The sequence below is a fragment of the Tenrec ecaudatus genome, chromosome 5 (genome assembly GCF_050624435.1).
Source record: "Tenrec ecaudatus isolate mTenEca1 chromosome 5, mTenEca1.hap1, whole genome shotgun sequence".
In the NCBI taxonomy this organism is placed as follows: domain Eukaryota; kingdom Metazoa; phylum Chordata; class Mammalia; order Afrosoricida; family Tenrecidae; genus Tenrec; species Tenrec ecaudatus.
The window spans coordinates 57,210,472-57,235,604 of NC_134534.1; the positions used below are offsets into that span (position 1 = coordinate 57,210,472).

General features: G+C 48.8%; 1 protein-coding gene across 1 annotated transcript in view; it reads left to right on the forward strand.

The window, feature by feature from the left end:
• Positions 1–2,395: 2,395 nt before the first annotated feature.
• The window catches only part of PAG1 (phosphoprotein membrane anchor with glycosphingolipid microdomains 1), a 172,230-nt gene continuing 149,492 nt past the window's right edge, over positions 2,396–25,133 (forward strand). The window contains exon 1 of the mRNA XM_075549537.1: positions 2,396–2,613. The gene's annotated coding sequence lies outside the window, so the exon portion shown is untranslated. The remainder of the gene's footprint in view (positions 2,614–25,133) is intronic.

The following is a 25,133-nucleotide window of genomic DNA, read 5'->3' on the forward strand; positions in this document are numbered from 1 at the left end:
CTCCTCTGCGGCTTCCTGTGCCCGTCTGTGATGCGACTGGTCTCGGCGGCCTCTGCCACGTCAGACGGAGATCGTGGAGAGCTCTTCCAGGGTCCTGGGCTCTCCCTCTCTTCTCTTCAAAGATGGCGCATCCTCATAACAAGGAGCGTGGTAACTCTACCAGGGCTGCGCACACCCTGTTTGCATAGTCTCCCGCAACCATTTGGCGGGGCCTACAGAAACTCGGGTAGGAGAGCCACGTGAAGAAATTTCAGTCCACCACAGCCACACATTTATAAATTCTTGAACAACTGAACTTCCTGCCCTGCACCAAACCAGGGGACCAAGAGCAGCCTCTCTGTTCTTGTTCTCAAGGCTCTCGCTTGAGTCTGATGTCTAGTTGCCTGTATGTGCCTTTCCGCCTGCCATGGCCTGGTTGCTGACCATGTAGCAACCTTTGTTCCATAACTAGCTCACTGTACCCACTCTTTCCTCAGAATAAGCCCCTCCTCCTAAATTTGTCGTTAGATGCCATTAAGTCCCTCCCCTCACACACACCCAAGGAAACCCCACGCATAATGGGATCAGGCCATGTGAACCACAAGGTTTTTCTCAGCTCACTTTCTAAAGTAGATTACCAGCTCTTTCTTCCTAGTCTTAATAGAGAGGCTCCACTGAGCCCTGTTGAGCATCGGCGCACACAGCCTCCACTGTCAGACGTGCCATGGCTTTCATGGAGTGGTGTCGTTTCCCCACCGAAGGTAAGAGTTCTGCCAGTGAACTACGATTGCCCGCGCCTTCCAACTTCAAGGCCCCTTTCACAATTTGTCCCAAGGGAGCCCTGATGAGGTAATGGGTTGCTTGATGGATTGCTAACCATAAGGTTAAATGTTCTACACCAACAGTGCTCTGGTGGTTTGAACCTTAAAAAGCTGTAGCCTTGGAAACCCACAGACACAGTTCTACCCTGACCCCCAAGGCGGCGACTACTGGATGCCAGTGAGTTGAGTTTAAGGATATGTGTAAAGGGTGCTCGGTTCACGGTTCCGAGTGGACTCCTAATATGAGGTCAGCAGCTTGAGCCTTGGTGGAGAAAGATGAGGCTTTCTATTCCCAGGAAGAGTTACAGTCTGGAAGACCCACAGGGGCAGTTGGCCTCTGGCCTACAGGGTCACTATGAGTTGGAATCCACTTGATGGAAGTGAATTTGGTTAGATATGTTTAATGTCACACACATTGTTTCTGCTGTGCATAGTATTTCTACTAGAACATTTGGATGAATCAGACAAAACATGGTTGATTTGGAATGAGTTGGATTTGGTCTGAATTTGCAATTGGAGTCAGATCACCTGAGCTATAGACCTGGCTTGACTGCCATTTCAAAACTATTTACCCAAAGCCAGGTTGTTAGTCTAAAGATTGGGTCTACACATCCTGGATGCTAGACCCATAAGGGAGTGCTTGATAGAAATGGAATTCCGGAGCTCCACCTTTTGCCCACAAGGGAAACTGAAAGACGATGGGTTGAGCCTGGGAATTTGCTCTGCATTAAAAATAATAATAATAAGCTCCTCCAGATATTTTCCTGTAGATCAAAGCTTCAGATGCGCCCTCAGGGCCCTAGGTCACCCAGGAGAAGCAAAGATGGAGCAGCGTTGGTATCATCTGAGAGCTTAATGGAACTGCAGCATCTCAGCACTCCCTCACCCCCTACGATTCCAGATCTGCATTGTATGTATGTCACCCACCAGGAGACCGCCAGACAGAACAGGTTTGAGGAACGTCAGGTCATAGTGCCTAGGAAATATCTGGGAGGCTTTACAACCTCCTGCTACCTGAGCCCCACCCCAGAAATGCCCCCCCTACAGGCTTATTCTGGGGTGCAGCTTAAAAAGCTTCTCAGGTGAAGATCCCTGTCCCCCAAATCTCAGCCTTGTGTAAAGGAGTAGCCCGAGTTAAATTGTTTTGGGGTGGCTCGCTCAGCACCGGGTCAGTGGGCTTTTTAAAGATACACACAAGTTTACCCACCCGGCTTCGGGTGCAGAAAGCTCTCGGTGGGGGACTTCCCGAGCCCGCCCGCGGGCTCCGCCGGGCGCCCGCCCCGGCCGCCCCCACTCGGGGCCCCGCCCCCGCGCCCCCTCCCCCGCCCCGCCCCCGACTCCCCCGTGACGTGCCGCAGCGGGCCGGGATCATGCGCACTCGCGCCGCCGCCCGCGCCGCCGCTCCGCCTCGGCGCCTGTCATTCTCCGCGGCGCGGCGGGCGAGTGCGGACTGCAGCGCCTGCCCGCCCGCGACGTGCCGGGCCGGCCACTCTCGGGGCGACGGCGCCCCGCCCGTCCGCTGCCTGCGCTGCTCGCTACGCCGCGCGTCCCGGGGAGCCCGGGGCGCCGCGTCCCGGGGCCGGCGGCAGCTGCAGCGCTCCGGGCGGCGCAGCCCGTGCGAGCCGAGTCGCGCCTGCCGCCACCGCCGCCCGGCGGTGCGCCCCGGCCAGTGCCCGGCGCAGGCACGCGGGAGCGCAGCCTGCGGTGCAGGGCGGCAGCGCGCGCTCCCCGCGCGGCGGGCCTCCGCCTCGGAGTTTGCAGGGACTGCCTGGGAGCGGTGTCCCCAAGAAGCCTCCCTGCCCCCTGCGTCCCAGTAAGTTGACTGTAGTTTCCGAAGTCGGAGGGAGGCGTGGGAAGGCGGGGTTGGTTTGTATGATCTTGGTGTTGTGGAAGGCGGGCGTGGGTGCTGGGTGCTCAGGGGCAGAGCGCTCCTCTCTTGGGAGCGGGGCACTCCAGCTTGGGGGCGCAGGGTGGGAAGGAGCGGGCACGGCACGCGGGTTGGCTTGGGCCAGATGGGGAATGTGCTGCGGGAGGACAGGTGCTCGGAGGGCATTCCGCCGGCTTCTGGTTGTGCATTCGGAGCTCCCTGACATTCTCTCTGTGAGTGAGGCGCGCGGGGGTCTTGGCATTTCTCGCCCGAGCCCGCGGGGGAGTGACTTGGGCTGTGTTCCAGGACGGCCACGGATCTTAGCGGGTGGGAGCTAAGCCATTCCTTCTGCAAGCTCCAGGGATTCCAAGGCATTCCAGTTTACTGTGCCCCTAGGGAGAAGCTGCCAGCCCCACTGGGAAACAACAATAACGACAAACAGAACTTCCAAGTCTGCCCAGCGTTTTGTGCTATGGGGCACATAACAAACGAGAAAGCCGCTCGGTGCTTGTGGGTTCATAAACTTGAAGCGTGTGGCTGCGGTCTCAGAGGAAGAGGATGCATAGGATGACACTTGGGTGTCACCCCAATTGTCCTGAGCCTCTTACGTAAGAAGGCTCCAGTCTGGATAACTGGGTCCCTCTGCACAGGCTGCAGCTGAGGCCCTCCCCTCCAGGTGTTTCAAGTCCAGCTCCAGGAGCGTTACATGAAAATGCTGACATGATAGAGCAGCCTCCGCACACTGGAGCGTCTTCTCCTAACAGGGAGCAGGCCAGGCAGAACTAGGAATTAGGCACATAAATCATGTATTAAAATAGCACGCCTTGTGCAGAGAGCGCAGAGGACCCCTTCCCAACACATCCCTTCTGTTTCAGGAAAAGTGGAAATCGTGCCAGACAATTGTTGCGTCTGAAAGTTAAGTGTACTGATGGACTTAATTATCTTAATAAACAACGAGCATGATTTATAGGTGGCTGCCCTGCCCTGCTTTGAAGCATGGGCTTCTGTAACCTTGCCTTCTCCTCTGTCCCCTGGAGATTCCTTTCAAGCAGAGCAATAGATAATCATCATTGATGTTTAATACTTGAGTTGATTAAATTTGCAAAAGGTACCCCTTGAAATGCAGTGCAGGACTGCTGGGTGACTCTTAGGAGCAGTTGTAGACCAGAAGGGGAATGTATGGAAGATTCGATGTGGCTATCATTAGCTAAGTGAAGCAGATCATATTAAGACTGACTGAATCTGTTCTTGTTCTGGACATGGGATTGACGTTTAATCCAAACCTCGGGAATATCCTGGGGATGGGAGCAGTGATGTTCTCGTGTAAAAGTTAAGTACTCTTGAGAGAGAGAAGTGCATTTATTTATGGTACCCAGCATATCGTTGCAGGCACTTGCTTAAAAATATATCATTGTTTTAAAAAGAATCCTAAGGCAAAAAAGTACGTTATTTCAAAAGTGACTGCTGTTGACTGGCTTGTGTTTGTCAGATTCACATATTGTAGCTTGTGGGTGCATCTGATGCTTATTTTCCAAACATGGAATCGCCTTTTTGTCAGGAGAGACAAAATAAACTGAAAATCCAGGGAGACCAAAGAGTTTTACTGCGCAGTAGTTAAGAGGACCGACACCAGAGCTGCTTCAATCTGGGCAAGTCTTCTAAGCTCTTTGCACCTCACTGCTGCCAAGATGGGGGTAACAGTTGTACCTCCCTCACAGGATTGGTGCCGATGGAATAAATTCGTCTGTGGAAAGCTGGTGAAGTCAGGGTGTGCTATATCACTAAGCTGGCCATAGACAAGGACCATTATTTTCAAAGGAAAAGTTACCATTGGATATTATGGGTATCGAATGGCTATTGGCAGAGATTCACAAAGCAACTCGTGTGTATGATCGGGGAGAGAGTAGAACCATGTATGGGGCATCTCCTACCCCGCAGATTCACTGCAGCCCGTGCAGTACGTTTCTGTCTCCACCTTAGCTCACCAAGAACACTGTCCCCCAGCCAATCGCGCCTCATGTGGAACAGGCAGCTTTGGGAGAGCAGACAGGAGACACGGGAGCTGACATTTCACAGCGTGTCTTGCGGTTTCAAAACCCTGTTCTTTGGGGCTCTGCTGCCCCAACTTGCGCAGTTTCCCCACTGTGGGTTCTCCTTTCATCCCCATTAACCACGCGGTGCAGTGGGTGGCACGCTGACCCTCCATTTACTAGGGAAGAAGCATTTAGTAAGATATGCAAAGTGCTCACCAGTGCCCACACGTGCGCCTCCCTGACCAGGAGTGGTCATCATAAAATGGGATCCATCTGAGAGAGATCAACAGCTAACAGCAACAGCATTGCTCAGCAATGTGGCTGTAGTTGTGAAACTCCTAGCTCACTGTTGGTGTCATTCCACTTGAACTCTTAGTGACCCCGGTTGGGCCCCACGGTGTTGGAGGCCGTCCTGGCAGCCACTGTGCCAATCCCTCTGCTGAAGGGCCTCCCACTTGTCTCTGTCCCTCCACGTTACCAAGCAAGCTGGCCTCCGTGGCTTGGTCTCTCCTGAAACATAAGTCCTGTCATCCTCACTTCTCGGGAACCTTCTCGCGTGCTTCCTCCACGACGGCCCTGGGTGTTCTTCTAGTCGTCCACGATCCTTCCCGTCTTCTTCACCAACACCACGATTCAAAGACGTCCATTTTTTCTCAGTTTGGAGCGGATCTTGTTGCTTCTTACTTCCCTCTCGTAGATTCAGAGAATTTAGAAAGAGTACATGGTATGGATGGGCTCCGCCACTGCAGCCTCATCAACCACCTGCTACCCCATAAGTGGGGATCAGACGCACACAGAACCAGCCCTGCCTACGGGTTCCCCCTTAGCCAGGCAACCCGCCCCCCCTTGGCCAGAGACAGAAGCTTTGCGCATCGCACCATCTTTATTTCATATATCCACTGTTCCCTCCCCATCATACTCCCAGGCTTCCCTTCAGCTTCACCCCAGAGTCACAGGGCGGGCAGGGCAGTACGTGGTGAGCATTTGCCCTCCCACCTGCACTTCCCACTGGATTGCCAGCAGTTGGGAATGACTCCAAGGCCACTGTTATTTTTGTCCCTAGTTTAGGTTATCATCCAGAGTCTATGTGGTGTTCTGACCCTTGGTAAATATTTATTTCCTTGATACTACAATCTAAGTTCTATTTAAGGTAAAGAAGTAACAGACTGCACACAAGCCGAATTAATGCCGCCTAGCTAATGTGTCCTTCTGCTGAAAGATACTCTCAGACAAGTTCTAATTTGGCTTTTTCTTCTTTAAGTCAAAACTCTTTTTTAAAAACAAACAATTCTTTAAGTGAGTGAGTTTCCAGGGCTCAATGTTATGTATCCGGGAACTCAGACCCCCGTGTGTCTGTCTTCCCTCCCCACGGAAATGTCTGTCTTAATGTCAGCTCTCTTCAGAGACCAGTGAATCCCTTCCCTCTGTCAGTGGCTACGTTTCAAGTGAACCTCTAGTCTTACAGGTCGTTTTACGGTAAGACTGTGTGGGTGTGTATAAGAGAGAGAGAGAGAGACTTGGGAGAGGTCTGTAATTTGCTTTTAACCAAACCATCACAATTTAGAAAGAGTTCTATTTCATTTCCTGTCTGTGTTGTCTTTTCTTTTTCTTTTTAAAAATCATTTTATTGGGGGCTCTTACAGCTCTCATCACCATCCACCCATCCATCCATCCATCCATCCATCCATCCATCCATCCATCCATCCATCCATTGTATCAAGCACATTTGTACATTTGTTGCCATCATTTTCAAAACACTTCTTTCTACTTGCCCCCTTGGTATCAGCTTTAAAATCTTCCAATGGGTTTTTCTCTGACATCCAACTTTCTCCATTGGTCAGAAGATGCGTATGCAAGAAAGGTGAACTGATTGTAATGCAGGCAAGGGCAGGAAGAGCCTTGCCTTGGCCCAGCATCAGGCTGGGGTCTGGGAGCTGGGAGCTGATTGTATATCTAGAGCTCTCTTGCCCCCGGTGTCCCCAGTGCTTTGTGGGAGGGGTGGGGCTGCTCTAGAGATGTCGGGCTATACAAGCAAGTAGGCCACATGCCGTATCACAGAGACACCTCCCAAGGTTGGGAGAGCGCTGGCTACAGGGGAGACTCCTCTGAGTGTGGTTTATCTGGCTACATTTCTACTTGTTCTGTTTTTCTTAGATGCCAGCAAGTTGATTCCAGCTGAGAGTAGCTCCCCCGGGTGCTGAGTGGAATGGCCGTGTAGAGTTTTGTAGCATTTTCAAGGCGGTGGCCTTTCGGAAGCAGATCACCCACCGTGCCTGCCTTTCAGAATGCCCCAGGGTGGATTCTAATTGCCACCTGTCAGCTGGTATGTGAGTGGTTTGTGCCACCCAACAGCTCCTGCGCCTCATTCTTCAGCTTTCATAGGTAAGAGTTGAAATAGCTAACGCTAGCACTTAACCTAATGTGCTGGCTGCCATGCGAAGAACTTTACATAACGCATTTTTTAATCCTTTAAAAGACCGTACAAGGTATTTCTTATCTTTGCTTTTGGGTGCACAAAAGTAGAAATAAAGGCCACAAGTCCAAGGCCACACCTGAGTTTTGGAGCAAGGTGTCAAGGAGGGGTGTCTAACTCAGCCTGGGCTGCTTACAGAATACCCTGCTGCCTCCAATTCTGGAGCTCCCTGATGGTCGTGCCATATTGTATAGGCCTTCTACTACCAGGATGTCTTCAGCTGCAGCCCGCCTCACGTGGTCTCACAAGAATTCTGCGGCAGGGCTAGAAGGGTTGGTGGGAAAGCTCATGCCCACCTTTTTGCCCCGTGGCCCGCAGCTGGCATTAACTACACAGGAAATTGTATCTGCATGTCTTCACAGAGGAAGAGCTTCAGCTTAGTCCTGGCAACCAGCTTAGGAAGGAGAAGGAGAAGAAAAAACCAGCAAAGCCACGCCACGGTCCGCTTTGTGAACTAGCAAACAAAGGCTGAGGCTGCTTTGGAGCACTTGGGAGAGGGATGTCCACGTGCCGTGGGCGGTCAGGCGGTCATGTGCTTGCATCATCTTCATTCAAGGAAGGGGAAGTGCTGAGGCTTGAGAGTCTCTTGATGCTTCCCCCAGCCCCCACCCCACCCCACCCCACCCCAGGAGATGTTTGTTTACATCTAAAAATGTAGCAGTAATCAACGGCCCTGGAAGTACCCTGCTATGGCCGGCTCATCTGTCCTTCATCACAAGGCCCGGTTTTTAAGGGAAATGAATGCCTGTACCTGAAAGTCAGGTTTGTGTGTGTGTGTTGTTTTGCATTGGAAAGTGGCATCAAGCCCTCGTGTGTGTGTGTGTGTGTGTGTGTGTGTGTGTGTGTGTGTGTGTCCGTCCTAGAATCCTACTAGCACCAGTCCGGGGCTGGGGTGGGGGGACATGTGAAAGAATAGGCATTCACACTTTCAGGCACACCCATTTCAAACCCTTCCTCTCAGCCACACCCCTCTCCCCCCTGCCACACACACACACACACACAATTTCTCAGGGGAGCCAATATTTATTCACTAAAGTTCTTCACAGCCCCCTGGGATTACAATTATAGAGAAAGTGTGATTATAATCTTTTGGCATCTTTTGTTGAGACCTCCTCTATTCTGACCTTGATTTTATTTTGAAAGAGGACTAAATAATTTTTCAAACCTGTGAGCAAATCAATGAAAACGTTAATGTCCTAAATACAGACTATTTGTCATAGAGGTTGGTTGAAGAAATGTGGACCCAATAGGGGCCTTGAAGGCGCTCTGGTGGCAGAGTGGGCTGTGAACCCGGTTACCCTGCAGGAGAGAGATGGGACTGTCTGCTCCCATAAAGATTTCCAGCCTCTGAAACCCGCAGGGAATCCAGTACAGATGACCCCTTCAGGAACAGTGGTGAGAGTGGTGATACCAGGAGAGTGGAGGGAAGGAGGGGTAGAAAGGGGGCCCGATTACAAGGATCTACATATAACCCCCTCCCTGGGGGAGGGACAACAGAAAAGTGGCTGAAGGGTGACGTCAGACAGTGTAACACATGACAAAATAATAATAATTTATAAACTATCAAGAGTTCAATGGTGGGGGTGGGGGAGCTGATATCAAGGGCTTAAGTAGAAAGCAAATGTTTTGAGAATGACGATGCCAACAAATGTACAATTGTGCTTGACACAATAGATGTATGGATGGATTGTGATGAGTTGTATGAGCCCCCAATAAAATTATTTTTAAAATATGGTTTCCAGCCTCAGAAACGCACAGGGGCAGTTCTGCTCCATCCTATAGGCTTACGGAGTCAGAATTGACTTCAGTGGTAGTGTGTGAGTGAGGGGCTTTGGCCACCCCCATGCCACCATGTTTTGGAATGCACTTGATGGAAGCCTTTTTATTTAAGAGGCCTTTGCTTAAAATACAGAGCACCTGAAACCCTGGGAACCTATGGGAAGTTAAAAAAATTTTTTAATTGCTCACCTGCATCTATGTAACTCTCTCTTAGATTTCATAGCTTCCAACTGACCCAGTATGCACATACTTTACCAGATAGTCATTTGCAAGCTATCAACTTACTTGATTTCTCAAAATTCCTAAACATTGGTCCAATTCCACGTTGCTGTCATCTGTCATTTCAGTCCTTAAAGAGTCCTGGGTTGCATATGAAACCTTTTGATATGGATGTATCCTTTGCAGAATGGAAGGTCATCAGATACATTCTTGACCTTCCAATCTCCCAGTGGCTCTGTCATTACTGTTCATGGCTCTGCCTCTCATCTACCCCTACCCATTCCTCCATCACTACCACGGCTGATCAATAATATCCTGGCTATTGGGAAGCTTTACTGTTATTGAGATAGCTCACGTTATAAGTCAGACACAATCAAGCCACACGGCATAAGGATTTCTCCTCTTTTTGTGTTAACAAGTTCATCTCGAGCATAGCTGTACAGGGCTATAACAAACCCCAGCACTAGGCACTGGGGAATTGTGACCAGAGGGGCCTTATTATTTTTCTCCCTGACACTTGAGAAGGAGAGCTGTAAACCTCTCACTCACACGCAGTCGGTCCCTAGCAACCTGGTAGTGTTTGAGTCAAATTTAGTTGGAGTGTTATATATTCATGTCTACATTTCCCAAATATGTATTGCCAGGCAGGCTGTTAAATGACAGATCCTCAGACGTAGGAAAATTGCTACACCTGCCTTTAACTGTGTCAGTCTCAAGAGAGAAAAAGAGATTGACCAGCATTTGCAACCAGTGCATTAGAGAAGCTACACTGCAGAGGTACCTGATGCCCAGGGAATGGCTTTCTCCTGGGAAGCAGGGTTTGATCTGCGTCCGGAAGAATAAGTTGGGGGGATATCAGGCAGCTGGGGATGGGAGGGGGCTGCGGAAGTTATTTTGGATAGAGGGAGTGGGGAGTACAGTTGGAATAGCTCATCTTCCTTTTTCTTTTCTCTTGGGGACAACCCTGACCACTTTCATTTTCATCACCCCAGACACCTCAGAACGTTTTCCTCACCCCAGACCCAACTCTGCATCTATTAAGCAGCAGCTCCCCACCGCCCCTGCTCGTGACTAGCTCTGTTCTGTCTCTATGCATTGACTGCTAACCAAAAGGTTGGTGGTTTGAACCCACTCAGCATAATGTGGGTGAAAGGCCTGCAGACCATCTCTAAGGAAGGCTACATTCTAGAAAACTCCACGGAGCCATTCTCCCTACCCACACAGGCTTAACTGGGAGTCCAGGATCCACGTGATGGCCTGTCACAACAAACAGCATGCATTTGACCATCTGAGGGATTTAAGTAGAAAATTATATAATAATCATCTTTTCATGTCTGACTCATTAAGGGGCCCTGATGGTGCAGTGGGTTTTAAGTGTTGGGCTGCTAGCCGAAAGGTAGGCTGTTTGAATCCACCAGCTGCACTGAGGGAGCATGAGGAGGCAGTCTGCTTCCATAAAGATGCATAGTTTCGGAAGCCCCGTGGAACGGTTCCACACGGCCCTACATGGTTGCTTTGAGTTGGAATTGACTCAGTGTCAGGGGATTTGACTTTGGTTTGGTCTGATTACTTTATTTCACTCAGCAAAATGGTGACCAGATTCTTCCATGTCATGCCATGTATCAGTGCTCCATTGTTTAGTGGCTGAATAGTACTTTATTGTACAGATAAAAAGTGAAGGAGGCCCGGGGGTGCTGTGGAATAAGCATCGGGCTGCTGATAGTTCAGCAGTTCAAACCCACCCGGGAGCTGCTCCTAGGGAGAAAGGTGAGACTGTAATGATGGGAAGCCTTGAAAACCCTTTGAGCCCTTCTCTGTTGGCCAGCATCACCAGGGGTTGGAATTGACTTGCTGGCGGTGGGTTTAGTTTGGGGTATGTTGGTACCATCTTTTGTTTACCTGGTCATCTCGTTGTGACCAATGCTGCTGTATTAGGGTGATTAATGTGGCATTGATGTACCAATATCTCTTTGAGTGTCTGCTTTTATTTCTTTTGCGTATATGCTCAGGCGTGGAACAACTGGTCTTTTGTACACTAGAGTGGATGTAAATGGGGCTGGAGAAAGTGGCTGGATCCCCTTTAGGAAGGGTCTTGAGTGCCATATTTGGTCTTCTTGGTGAGTTTGAGAACATCCATTAACCTAAAGGTTGGAGGTTTGGGTCCACCCAGTGACACACACACCACAAAGGCCTGGCCATCTGCTTCCTTAAAGGTTGTAACCACAAGAACCCCATGGAGTTAGTCTCTTCTGTAACACGTGGGCTACATGCATCGGAATTAACTTGATGGCAGCAGGTAGGTTGTTCTTTGGAACTATCATCTCGTGTATCGTGGGGAACGGCATGGGGGTCGGCTGCAGTGGAGAAGCCATATACACTTGCTGTGAGCCCTCCAATGTAACATATGAAGCAAGGCTGGCAAGAGCCAAGGCTAGTAGGGGGGTGGAGAGAAAGAAGAGGGCATGGATGAGTTCAGGATGATTTATTTCCAGGTTTGGACTTGGGAAATGGAATGGACACGGGTGTCATTGGTGATGGAATGCACACACAGCATGGACCAGCTTTGCAGGGGAACATGGGGCATCAGACGTGGATTTACCTAATAGGAAAGACCAGAGAGGGACACCCGTGGCTTGGGCTTCATTCAGTGATTGTACATGCTTGGGCTTTAGGAATCCAAGATGGGCGGGCTGGAAAGGCAGGTTTGTGGAAATGAAGCAGCTATGTTGCAATCTACCTGGAGAATGTGTGGGATAATACTAATAAGAGGAAGATGGTGTAGGAAGACCAAGGTGCAGACAGAGGAGAGGAAGACTGGACAATAAGATGAAGTGCTTGTGCTGAAGCCAGAGGCAACGCTGAACGCAGTGCTTGATTGGATGGCAAAACGCTCAGTGGCAAAGAAGTGAGAGAAAGGGAAGACGGGCAGGCAGCTGCCAGCCAAGGGGCAAGCAGGCCTGCTTTTCCTGCTTGTACCAACATAGATAACAGTGGCTCCTTCTTATCTGCCTGTCAGTTTCTGTTAACCACGTGGAAGGTGGGTGGAGCTAGGGGCAGGAGGAAGAAGCAACTTCGGGAATCCAGCTTCACAACTGTGTTCAGGACAGCATTGCACATGCCCTCCCTGCCCTGCCCTTCCCTTCGTGGACACCAGGGCACCAGGGACTTGTCTCCTTGGAGGGCAGATCCGATTGTGTCCATGACTGAGCACGTTGAAAGGAGGAGTAATAGATGACACCTTATGTGACAGTGTACGAGAACGAGCTTTGAGCTCTGATCACAGCCGTGGTGCCTTCAGAGGGGTTGGGCTTTGAGGCCAATCCCCTTAAAGTCATTAATGTCATGAGTCGTTTGCCTCGCCAATTACATGAGGTACGCCGAATACAGTGCACTGTGATTTTCACTTGCCTTATTAAAACAGGCCTCATCACAAACGGTGTATTTGGGGATGGTGGCCATAATGACCACGTGTTTGTAGTGAACGCAGTGCGTTTCAGTCCTCAAGCCTTGCAGCCTTTAATTTCGACCGAAAGGTAGAATTACGCTCATTAAAGAGAGGAGGGAGCTGGTCGCGGCCGAGTTCTGAAGACCAGGTGGAGGTAATTCAGCTAGGAAGTGGTGCAACCCAAGGACCCAAACCAGGCTTTCTGACTGCAAATCCTGGTTTTCGTTTCCGTTTCCCGGCAACTCCCCCTGTTGCCTATATCTGTGAATAGATATGGAAGAAAACTTAGAGGGCGGACTATTTAAGAAAGTTTTGAAAATTAGTCTGCTGCAAGCCCCAACGGTGGAACCCGCTTCTGGTGCCATCTCTGGGCATGGACTGTTAGGCTACAGGTTAGAGACACAGCTGTGAATGATGACATTAGCCGAGAGGACACCTGTTGTGTCACAGAGGGAACATCCTCTCTATAATTATATTAAGGGCATTTTAAGAAGCACCTATGTTAGAAAACATACAAATTTGATATTTTAAGCAGCAAACCGGTTCCTGGGGCCTTGAGTGTTGTATCAGATGAGTTCTATGTGTGCTTACAGACATGTGTCTGTGCATGTGGGCATAAGGGACATGGGCCCAATGAACTTTAAACTATTGGCTTTCCTTTTATAATGTTAACCTTGCGTTGTCCAAATGCATTACAGTAAACGATGCCACAGTGATTAGGTTACCAACGTAATGCAAAATGCGTCAAGACACTTGTGTTTTTCTTCATCAGTGTAAAATGATGCTAGGTTCATAAATATAAAGGGCTTATTTTCATTGTACATCTTCTATTGTGGCTCCTCAGATCGTAAAGCTATGATTTTTACCAAATTTTTCGTCCAATAAAACAGATACTAGCTATTCATATGCTCCCTCCAACACCCACTCCACCCCCACAAAAAGAAAAACCCAAGCCAACAACAACAACAAAAAACCCCTGCTATCAAGTTGAGTCCACCTTGCAGTCCCCCTGTAAGACTGTAAATCTCGATGGGAATGAATACCCTCATCGCTCTCCTGCAAAGAAACAGGTGGCTTTGAACCGCTAACCTTGTGGTTTAGAGCTCAATGCCTCCCTAACCCACATCACCACCAGGGATCCTTTCCACAAGCAGCGGTGCTGAAAGCATGAAATGGATGTGGGATTTTATGCCTGTTTGCAAACAAAGTTGATAATGCTACCTTATTTCACACAAAAATGATCCAAGAGCCTTGCAAATGGCAGTTTCCAGATGAAAGCAGTTCCAGCAAGTGGCAAAGCACTGAGGCCAGTGTGCTTATCCTTAAATCTCAATGTCAAGCTTCACAGTGCTAACTTTACATTTGGGTTTCAGTAGGAAGTGGTGAATCCAAAGGGGTTTATGACACAAAGGGGTTTTGTGACATTCAGGTGGGTGGCTCTTTTGCTACCTGTGATTTCCTTTCCTTTTTTTTTCTTTTTTTACATTTTATTAGGGGCTCATACAACTCTTATCACAATCCATACATATACATACATCAATTGTATAAAGCACATCCATACATTCCCTGCCCCATTCATTCTCAAAGCATTTGCTCTCCACTTAAGCCCTCCGTATCAGGTCCTCTTTTTTTTTTATTTTAAGTCTTCTCTTTCTCCGGAAACAGCTAGTGGGTTTGAACGGCTGACCTTGTCCAGCGAGTAACCCATTGCACCGCTGCCAAGGTTCCTATTTCCTTTCCTTTTAAAATGATTCTACATTTACAAGTGTTTGGAAGTTGCATAAACATGTTAGGCAAGCCTCTTAGTTCTGGTAATTACCACTCCATGTGGAGTGTTGTGGCAGCCTTAGTTCAATCTAGAATGTCTTGGCATGAGAATTTAAATAACAATGTAAAGTAATTCCGTGTTTTTATATGTAATTTCATTGCGCTTCTTATTTACAGCATGTGAGGGGAAACTCAGATGAAGTAAAAGGCAGATTAATTTGGCCATTTCATGCCTCATGGGTCTCATTTCATCCAAACAAACGTACAATAATCCAGTGAATGGAGAGTATTGCGGAGAGGCGATTTAACACCACTGTGTTTCTTGCTCACTATCGAGATGCATAATTAAGTCACATTTTCTACTAATCCTTCCATGAGTACACATTTTAATATCATATACTCGGAGTTTTCATCTTCTAGAAAAGAGGGATTATATTTTTTGTGTTTTTTGAATTCTCATTGAATTGTATTCAGACATTGTTAGGTTAGGGCACTCGACATGATAGAGCAAATCTAAATTAGTAATCTAATTTAAATACCATAATTATGCGTACAGTCAGAACTTGATTGAATAGAGTGCTTCTGCATATTGTGCCCCAGTCTTTTCCTTAGTGGATTTAACCCCTTCACAACCGGTGGGACAGATAACGCCCACCTAATTTCCCTCCTCTGGTGGATATTGGGCCGCTGCTTTTCCACTGACAGTGCATGCAGCTGTCAGGAGAGGACCTGTGTTACTGTCATGTTTTCTCACCAGGGGATGCGTCATAGAGGTGTGAGTTTTGTACAACTTTTATACTTTCTGCTTTTTGACTGGGAGATAAGCCTTGTCATTGTATGCCTGTGTTCTCCGGCCTTTTTCGGAAGTTGTCTTTCTCACGCTGATTCCATGTTTGCATGAATACTGCATTTTCAGACACTGTACACTGCATGCACTTGTCAAAGGAGCGATAAGGTAATGCGCATCTGAGAGGGACATATATGCCCCCACATAATCTTACTTCAGACTCCAGAGGGACATGCGTGTCCCACAAAACGCCCGGCAAAGTACAGAGGAACATGTGTCTCACATCATATGCATCAAAATCCCTATTTCATAACAAAATTTTTAAAATGCTCTTTGATTCAGCATGCCTTCCATAGGTGAAAACACACAGTAGCAACACAACAAATTCAAGGTGGCGGATAATTGGGTCATGAAGGGGTAAACAATCACACGCTTCATGTTGTAGAGTCTTTAACCTACGTATTTACCGATGAGCACACAGAGAAATATACAAATATTTTTATGAAAAGAACTTAAACAGACACGCTTCCTTTTCAGGTGTGCAGAATTGACCGTGAATTGTCTATTTTCGGGAGCCCTGGTGGTGTAGTGGTTACACATGGGGCTGTGAAACGCAAGGTGAGCAGTTTGCAATCACCCGCTGCTCCTTGGGAGAAAGACCAGGCTTTCTACTCCCACAGAGAGGTGCAGTTCTACCCTGTCCTCCAGCGTTGCTGTGAGTCATCATCGACCCGATGGCAGTGAGTTTGGTTTTTGTCTCCTGTCGGTTTTTCTTCAGTGTAGCAAATGCACACGTGAATGTGCACACTGGACATCAGCCCACGATGCTCAACACCTTCAAAGTGAGATTGAGATTTTTTAAAGTTTGGAACCTCATCAGAAGAATCTCATAGGGACAACAGCTTTTGGGGCCTTGCTCTGGAATGCCTGAAATGGGATCGTGAAACACTGGTTGCTGAGAGAAAAATAGAACAGAACACGGAGCTGTTAAACTTGCACTCACTGTAACGGTTCCTGCCAGTGCAGCGCTTAACCTTTTCAACTGGCTGAGTTATTTGCTAATAGTAGCGTGTCAGGGCCTGAGTTATTACAGGGCTTTCCTTTTAATAAATATTCAGCAGCATTTTCAAAATTGTTCTCCTTGATACAATTCATAATAAACAGCCCAGCGCTGACAATGAGCATACTTCATTCACACTGTTTTATAGCCGCAGGGCATTTGGCATGTGGACCTTTCGCTGCTGTATTTTCACGGCTCCGCATTCCCTGAAAACCGTTAGCGTGGATTGGGCGAACCCTTTTGCATCTATCTCCGCAGTTAGGTACGAGGAGAATGAAACATCTTTCTCTTCTTTTCTCCCCACAATATACCAGAGCCCGTGGTCAAAGAAACATCCTACGCCAGTCACCTGCCTCTTCGTTCTTGTGATCTCATTAGCTTCTGGAAGTGACCGTGCCAAAGACATCGCTGACAGACGTCGGCTTCAGTGCGGTTGACTCTTCTGGCGTGGTTTCTTCCTAAAGCAGTGCCTCTCAACTGGGGCCACTTTACGCTTCTCCCCGGAGCTACTGGGCGATGTCTGGAGACTCTGTAAGCTGTCACAACGGGGATAAAGACACATGTCACTGGCACGTGGGGAGTAGAAGCAGCCGGGGATATTGTAGAGAATTCCTCGGTCTGAAGTGCCAACAGTAATGAGGTTAAGAAACTCTACGAATGTCTGTTTTAATTTGCCATATACTCTCACAAATAGAAATATGACCGACGGGTTCAGTGAACAAATAATTGTATTCGATATAATTGGGTTTTGAATGCCTACCAGGCCCTGAGAACGCAGTGGAGAGTATGGTACAGTTCCTGCCTTTCAGGGGTGCCCACCCTTTGGGCAAGAATGCCTATTTGATAACAGTGCAAGGAGAGGCATGCATGGCATGTTACATTTTTTTTTAAAGTTTAGATTTCAGGTGTTGAAAAGAAGGGAACATCAAAAAGTTGACAGAAAAATTTCATAGCCTCTTAATTCCATTTTCCCCTGAACTCTCTGAAGTCCTCATACAGAGGGAAATATCCGGAAGGGACCGCGTCCTTTGTCTAATGTGAAATTAGTCATTTGTGACTGAAATTTCTCAGTGACTAATAGGCTCCAGTCATTGTCCTTGCCTCCCCCATTTCAGCCGATACCCATGTAAAACCTCAGGGCACTGGAAGGGTTGACCTTAAATAAAAGTTACTTTAAAATTCAAGTGATCGTTTCTTGACATCGTTGTCACTGAGGTATAGAATTGGCATACCATGGCATTTTCCAGTGTTGTGTGCACAAATCATTCATTTCTAGTCAGTTTGCAGAACCTGGTCCCCATCACCAGTCTTGTTGTAGGATGCTCCCACCATCCAGAGAAAGATCTGGAAACTTTGCCGCCATCCCTCCTTTCCTGCTCCTGCCCAAGCAACTTCTCGTCTGCTTTCTGACTTGCTAGACCAGCGTCTTTGGAAATCTCCGGACATTTCATATGGAAGGTTAATTTTCATAAGCAAAACATAGTTTACTGCATTCCTTGTATCTTTTTGATATTATTTATACTACACACATGCTACAATGCAGGCTGGGATACACTCATTTTTCAGAACTCCCAGACTGGTCCATGAAATGTGGGGCAAAGGAGAAGACTGGCATGTGGGTGTTTAATGCAGCCCCTGTACCACAGTAAACCACACTGGAGGTGCCCGTGTGTGCACATCTTTATTTTTGGTCTGACTTGGCTATCTCGGCTTAGTCCTGGCAATGCGCTCTCTGCTACACCACTTCTTCCTGTGAATCAACCCACCGTGATCGTGTTACCGAAACCATTGAAAAGTTGATGTGCATGGTGTCAGGAAGCTACTGAGCTTTGAAATCAGGTCCTGGTCTATAGTGCTACAGGCAAACTCTTGGAGGCAGAATATCTTTCAAAATATCACTTTCAGAAAGATGCTGTTTGTGAGTTACACAACACTTCCATAAAACAAAAAAACAAAATTCACTGCCGTCGAGTCATGACTTTATAGGACAGGGCAGAACTGCCCCTGTGAGTTTGCAAGGCTGTAAGTCTTCATGGGAGTAGAAAGCCCTGTCTTTCTCCAGAGGAGCGGCTGGTGTCTTTGAACTGCTGACCCCGTTGATAGCAGTCCAGCATGCAACCACTATGTGTCTAGAGCTCCTTGCTACCTCAGTACCTCCATAGGATCTGGGAAACCCATGACAATTTCTGTAGCAAAGTGGATGAACATACAGATTTGTTTGGCTAGTTCAGGTCACTTTAGAGAAAGATGAGGCTTTCTACTCCCATAAGGAGGTACAGGCTCAGGAACCCACAAGGGCAGTTTTACCGTGTCCTGTAGGGTTGCTATGAGTTGATGTGGACTCGATGGCAGCGAGTTTTGTTCTTATTAATTTTTGAGTGAAGATTGTGGCTAAAGATTTGTGAATGTGACTGAGCACAACCCTCTGAACTGTTCATCCAGCCCCTCTGTAGCCCCCACTCTCCCACTCGTCCTGCCACGTGCTTGTACACAAGCCACATAACTTGCCTGTGGATGTGCTTGTCTTTCTTTCACATCATTAACTTCCCATCAGACTTGACAACGTGCCAAATTAACTGTTCCCTCTCCGTGGAAGAGGGCCAGGTATGGATGTGTTTTGGCCAGCCAGAACTCAATTCTCTCATGGTTTGTGGTTTCACCTCGCTGTTCTGGGCCTGGACGCTAGCCATAGGCAATATCTACTGCAGTTCCTAGGCCTGTTTTATTAGATCAAAAGAGGTCCAGGGGGGAAGAGTCAGAGGAGGCAATGACAGCTGTCTTTTCAGGAAGCCCAAAACATGCTTGGGAACCCTTATCCCCCACCTCAAAATCGTTGGCCATGAGACTAGACAATTAAAGAAAGAAATGAAAAACCAAACCAAAACAAAAAAAGCAAGGGAGGAGAATCCATTAGAATAAATTCTCTAGAAATAGACATAATTAGAGTGCAAGGAACAGAAAGACATGAGGAAATCTGGGTTTCTCTAGTGCACTCTTGACTCAGAAGTAAGACATCCATTCAAACCAAAGCACCCTAGGCTTGTTCCAAATCGTTTATTTCTGCCAAATTGTCATATAATCTGCCTAACAGCAGTTAGAAAACCCTGTTATATGAGCTTAAACTCCACATGGATGTGCAGTTCTTGGTTCCAATAGTGATGCTCTGAAAGCATAATATACGGTAACTAAGGCCGTGGGCCTTTCCTGGTGTTCTGTGGCACTGCTCGGGCCCTACGGCTCCATCACGAACACAGATGTGTATCTTGGTCAATGTGTATGGCGTGTAGTTCATGAACATGGCCCGTCTAGCCATAATTCCTTATGTGATGTTATTTGACTCTGCCTGTGGCTGTAATCCCATTTTGGAGGGCGCTCTCTGCTATGCTAATGGACAGGATTAAGGTGACATTAATTCCTGACTTTAATAGAGGGTGTGGACAAAGTCCCATGTTTTCTTTCCTTAAAGGTAAACAACACACAACACCTCACTGCCCTTGTGTCAATTCTGACTTACAGTGACCTGTGGATGGAGTAGAACTGCCTTGTGGGTGTCCAATGCGGGATACCTCTATGGCAATGGAAAGCTTCCTCTTTCACCCATGGAACTTCTAGTGGGTTCGAACTGATGGCCTCCTGGTGAGGAGCCCAATGCGCGTGTAGCCCACTGTGCCGCCAAGGCTCCTGGGGAGTATGGGCAGCTGTAAGACTCACACCACACTGCCATCAAAGCCATCCTTCTGTGTATCAGAGAGCAAGCTCAGGACCACTAGAAAAGAGTGTGTTCAAGATCTCTGTCTGAAGTGGGGGAGGCTGGGACCAGAGGCACCAGAGACGCTGACACAGAGACTATGGGACAGAGCAAAGGAGCCAGGACAAGACCAGAGGCTGAGGCAAAGAAACCGTGAGGCAGAACCGAGGAGCAGCGCTGAGACTCTGGGACTGTGAAAGAGAGTGACAGGTGGGCTTCCTGGTCCCTGGAGGCCCCAAGGGACCACATGGTTGGGCGGCTGCAGGCTGAAGAAAGCGGTTGCTGTGCCCAGTGGCTGCATCCTGTCTGCTTCCTGTGGTAATACAGGAACTTCCCTGATAAGCCCCCTTAATTGTGAGCGTTGTCGCTGAGGTGTGTGTGGCTGTTGACTGGGAGATCGGAATCTGCATGGAGGTGGAGTGCCTGAAGGAATCATCGGTGGCAGAGGAAGGTACCGGAGGACGGTGAGGGTGAAGGCACGTGTGGCTCCTGCCTCCGCCATGGTGGGAAGCCGGCAGAGGTCAGGTGTGGCCAGCCCCTCCTCACTGTTTTCCCAGCGGGGCATTTACCGTGACTGCAAATGAGTTGTGCTTGCTAGGATGGCAGTGTTCCTTGGGCAGAATGGACTACAGATGTGGGACCCATTTTCCCAAGCAAGGGGGCAGTTTCAATTTCGGCAAATTACAGGAAGGTTCAGTGTGTAGCATTGCCTCTGCATCAGAGAAAAGCACGTTTATGGGAACATCCCAGAATGTTGCCGGCTGGGAACTCAGGAGTATGGTGGTGGCGAGAACAGGTTCTCGAAGGGTAACATGAAGCCAAAGGGCTACTGAGTGAATGGGATGGTCGTTCTGGGGCACGGACTAGGAACCACGCTATGTATTATTTGTGGCTTCACAAAGGATCCACTCTGTGTCTCTGTGGCGCCAGGCATTGCTTTTGACAGCAAAGTCACCCGGATAATGAGATGGAGACGCATTGCCCTGGACGGCTTTGACCCCATCCAGCATCAGCTCTTCTCACTCCGGACCTATCTACCCCTCACGTGTGTTTCACAACCTCTTTGCAAGTTTCTCTTCCTCTCCCACCTCCGAAACTTCAGACGCTCACGGGGTCCTGTCTGGGCTCTGCACCTGTCCTCTCTTGGCTAGCACGGCCAACAGTTTCTTCAGCATATACCCACACCCAAACCCATACCTACACATGCTCTGGTGAGCCTTTCCCCTCCCTGGTTCCCCCCAACTTTGCATCTCTACCACCTTCCTGCCCACTGCCCTCTAGAGCAGTGATTCTGCCCGCCAACTGCACGCTACAATCACCTGGGGAAGGCTTCAAGCTCCCTACCTATGCAGGCACCACCTGCAGCAATTCTGATTAAAACGCCTGCGGGCGGGGAGCTGGCTGTTGCTGGTTTGCTGATTTCTAATGTTCTTACCTCCCCTCACTCCCTCCCTGAGCTGCAGCCACCACTGCGTATTGGTAGTTTGTTTAGAGGGCGTGCATTAGGGTTCTCTAGAGAAACAAAACCAGGCACGTATGATTTTATATATATATATGGATATATACAAAATGAAGAAATAAACAGCTAACAGTTCAACTCATGAGGACTGCTGTGAGCAAGTCAAGGACGCAGACAGCTGAGTCTTGTGTAGAGCAAAGCAGGCAGTCGGGCCACAGGCAGCAGGCAGCAGGGTGGGTCACCAACAGTCAGCCAGATGACAGGGTCCAACAGTCCAACAGTCCCCGACTCAAGCGATGTATACACCAGCCGTGTGGTGAAGAAGGTTCTCGATGGAACCTCAAACTACAGCAACACAGTCCACGGTTGGGCATCTCACAGGTAGTGCAGCTCGAAAGTTGAGGCAGAGAACTAGCTAAGGCAACCTCACACTGGTCTGATCATCAGAGAGCAAGAGAAAAAGGCGAGGCTCCCAGAGCCATTTATCTCTTTGCCCTTCAGTTAAACTGCTACCTTATTAATCCCGCATGTGTTTATTGGCCAGGTTGTCACAATAAACCTACCTATCACAGGGTGCAAGCCCTATTCTGTTTTAGATAAGGAGAGCCACTGCAAAAGGGCCAGGAGACAATTTCAAAAATCAATCAGCCAAAAAGCTCCCTCATCCTTCTGTTTACTGCCAAGTTCAGCTCAGGAGCGTGCTACCAACACACAGTTGGTGTGATGTCTTCACCTTCGACTTGAGTTCCTGTGAGTAAATTTCTGGGGCAGGTCTGTGACTCAGTCTGCCAGGAGCCTTCCTGGAGGATGTACATGTTTCTCCCGTCACGAGGCTGGCCACCAGGGCCCGGTTTGCCCTTCATCATTCAGGCCTACCACCTAGCCCCCTAGAATGTCGAGCCACGGGTGCTCGTCCCTCCCGTGAAACCCACCAGCCACAGGGCAAACACAGGAGAAAGGTCGGACGTGGAGGCGGTGGTGGTTCTCCTTGTTTCACGTGGGGGAAAGCCATTGTCTAAGCTTCTAAGTGATGAGTAGGTTACTGGGTGAGGGGACTGACTCCAACAATTGATCTGTCATTTCGTCAATGGTGAGGGGAGATTTAAAAACAAACAAACAAACCCTGCTGATGAGTCGGTTGCTTATAGAGCAGAGCAGAACTGCCCCTTTGGGTTTCATAGACTGTACATCTTTTTGGGAGCAGATAGCCTCATCTTTTCTCTTGTGCAGCAGCTCTTGGGTTTGACCCACTAACCTCATGGGGAACAATCCAATGCTTACAGATCAGTACCACCAGGGCACCTGCTATGAAAGCCCAACGCACTGCCATGGCGTCGATGCTGACCCCAGCAACCCTGCAGGACAGGGTAAAACTGCCTCTGTGGCTTCAAACTTCTGACCTTGCAGTTAGCCGCCCAGTGCGTAACCCCTGTGCCACGGGGGCTCCCGCTGCGATAAAAGCAGTGGCAGAGAAATAGCGATCTACGCTTGCTTACAAATGGAGAAGGCAGGCACTCCAACAAGGGACTGCCCACAGGGGTGAAGTTTTAGGCAGAGAATCAAAATAGATTCACTTCTATTTAAAATAAGGTTCGTTTCTATTACTAGAGGAGTGGCTAGGTGGTTAGGAAGGGTCACCAAAGGAGACATTGAATCTGAAATCCAAATGAAATTCCCAGGCTAGCTGGAGACTGGAGACCCAAGCTAAGTGGAGGCAAGTCAGACTCTGGGCAGAGAGTAGGAAGGATGGTTGAGGTCACCTGACTGTGCCCTGGACCGGTGCGCCACATGGCCAGGTGTGTATTTGCGGAAGCTCGCTCTGGTACCAGCACTTGGTGGGGAATTGGCAGGGATGTTGGAGGGAGGGAGAATCAGGGAGTTAATAACAATGAGTACAAGAAAGAAGAAAATCTTCTAAATCTTGTGGTGATGATTGTACAACTCTTAATGTGATTAAAATTTTGAATTGTGTGCTATATAAACTATATGCCAGTACAATTGTTTTTATAAATAAAGGGGATTTGGAACCAGAGAGGAATGTGGGGGCCCTCTGCTGGAGTTCAATTCCTGGAACCAGCTTCCAAAGCAGGGCAGGCAGCCTTGCTGCCATGATGCAGAAATGCGGGTCCTGAGATCCTGCTCTGCCCGTTGTCCAGTCTCCCTTTGGGCCAGACAGGCTGGTGAAGGTGCCTGCCTTCCTGCACTCTCCAAGGGGCCTTTAAAAGTGCCTGTTGGCAGATCACATCGTGGTCTACAGTTGTGGCCTCCAGAGGAAGACTGCCTCAAGTCTCTGTGTGCTTCTGCTCCAGGGCGTCTGTGGGTGGGTCTTTGGGAAAGATGGCCTCAAAGAGGGGGCTGCGCAGTTACTTGACTACCCCATGTCATGTTCCCAGCACTACTGCAAGGGAACCGTGTGCACCGAAGCTGCAGCTGAGGGACCTGGCTCCGTGAGATGAAGCATCTAGCCCACGGGCACACAGCTGGTGTGAATCACAGCCGGCAAATCTTTTTTGGTAGATAGGCTTACCTGTATGAACATGGTTAAGAATGAATGAATAATAATATAATAATTATAATAAATCTGTTGCCCTGGGTTGGTTCTAAATCATATTAACCCCGTGTGCTGCAGAATAGAACCGAGCTCCATAGGGTTTTCTTGGCTGGCCGCTTTATGGCAGCGCATCACCAGGCCTTTCTTCCGTGGTGCCGCTGGGTGGGGCGGGAATCAGCAAGCTTTTGGTTTAGTGGTGGTGGTGCTTTTAATAGTTGCCGGCGAGTCCCTTCTGAATGTGTGCCGAGGAGAACGACTTCAGAGGGCTTTCAAGGCTGTGGAAGCACCTAACGGACTTATTTCTGAAGCTCCTTCGGGTGGGTTTGAACACTCAACCTTTCAGTTAGAAGCCCGGCCCTCAGTAGCCTGGCTAAACACGGCCCTGCTCCGTTCAGAAATGCTTTAAGGACTCAGGTGCCTTCGGAGGGAACATCATCTTGCCGCTCGTTTGACCTGCTCTTTCTTTCTGTAGGACACATTTAATTTTGTTTCTCAAAGCTAGAGTTTAAAGTCCCAGGGGCAAATATTTACCACAGAAGAGAGATTTGACCTTTCGAAGCTTTTCTGGGTCCCTCCTAGCCTTTTCTTCCTCTGCCGCCAGGGAATTTGCTGGGAGGCTACAGGGTAGCATATTTTTATCACCGTCGACCTAGAAACCGAAGCATTGTGCCTCACAGAAAATTATCATGCTTTCAGTTGCCATGAATCATTTATTTCTTAAGTGGCTCTTGAACCAAGAGTTGCGAACAGGATGTCGGCGAGGTGGAGGCGGGTGCTGAGTGAGAGAGCACACCGATAATTAGAAATCTTGCTTAAAATCGGGCTTGAAAACGCATTTGCTTAAATGGCCTCTCTGCCCCATCGGAAAGGAAGTGTGAGAAGCCTCCGTCTACATTTTCTTCTACTGGGGGTGTTGGATCCATTCGAGAGGTTTGATTTCCTCGGGAAGCCTGGCTTTGACGAAAGTAGCCTTTCCTGCTCCGTGACGGTGAGGATGTAGAGCAAAAGCATGAAAATCGGGCAAGAAAAAAAATTGTTTTTCCCCAAGAGGGACCCCAGCCCCGCTCTGCTCTACCATGCCCCTTCCCTTGGCCCCCCGCAGCAGGGACACCGGCAGGGATCTTGCGGGGATGTTGACCGTTGCC